General features: G+C 42.8%; 1 pseudogene; it reads right to left on the bottom strand.

Moving 5' to 3' along the window:
- Window positions 1-605: 605 nt before the first annotated feature.
- Window positions 606-719, bottom strand: LOC120599151 (uncharacterized; annotated as a pseudogene).
- Between the last annotated feature and the right edge of the window lie 265 nt (window positions 720-984).

The following is a 984-nucleotide window of genomic DNA, read 5'->3' as shown; positions in this document are numbered from 1 at the left end:
TCCCAGGCCGGGGCCCCACATCTGCTTAGAGCACACCTGCAGCCCGCCCACAGAAAACAGGTCCGAAAGCCCCTTTTCACGGTGGCCTGTGGCTTCCCTTAGCCTCCCTCCAAGTCGGTATTTTCCAAACTGCCGTTTAGAGCCTATGAATGAGTCATGAAAACAATTTAGTGAGTTTCAGACATCATTAAGAAAAAAAAAAAAAAGAAATAGAATAGAATTTAAAAAGTAGAATAGAAAATGGAATACGTGGTGCCTAGTAAAGATAAATATCGACTTGTTTCAAGTGTGTGTGCTCTGTATGGTGTATGCGTGGTGAATGGTGTGTGTGGTAATGTGTGGTGTGTGGTGTGTGTGGTGTGTGTGATGTATGCGTGTTGGGTTGTAATCAGAAGTGGCTTTACCCTGAGACTAATTAAGCTTGAACTGCAAGGGGCTTAGCCCCTTGCAAAGCCCTGTACTTATTTTGGCATTTGTGATGCTATACAGTATTATTTTTCTTTTTTCTTTTCTTTTTTTTAGGGGAGGCAACACTTGGTTAACCTTATAGATTGCAAGGACCTTGTTGGCTTACAATCCCTTGTTGTTTTGTTTTCATTTTTTTACACCTACAGCACCTGGTCTTCCTAGGCGGTCTCCCATCCAAGTACTAACCAGGCCAGACCCTGCTTAGCTTCAGAGATCAGACGGGATCGGGCTTGTTCAGGGTGTCCGTAGACTCGTAATATTTTTCTTAAAGATGGATAAGCTTCATTTCTCTTAAACCCTGGACCTGTTTCAGGTTGTAATGTAGCATACTTTACTTACTGTGAGTTGCAGTCAAACATGAAACAAAACAAAACGAAACCATAGCAGCCAGCATCATCTTGCTAAAATGCAAATTTGATATTTTCACTCTTTGCATAACCCTTTCCAGGCTCCCATTACCCTGAGAATAAAATGCAGACTCCTCCACAGGGTTCACAAGGCTGCCTCTTCTTGACC

The sequence above is a fragment of the Pteropus medius genome, unplaced genomic scaffold, assembly GCF_902729225.1.
Source record: "Pteropus medius unplaced genomic scaffold, Ma_sr-lr_union100, whole genome shotgun sequence".
Classification (NCBI taxonomy): Eukaryota; Metazoa; Chordata; class Mammalia; order Chiroptera; family Pteropodidae; genus Pteropus; species Pteropus medius.
Note: the sequence above shows the minus strand (reverse complement) of the source record. Positions and strands in the feature narration are given on the sequence as shown.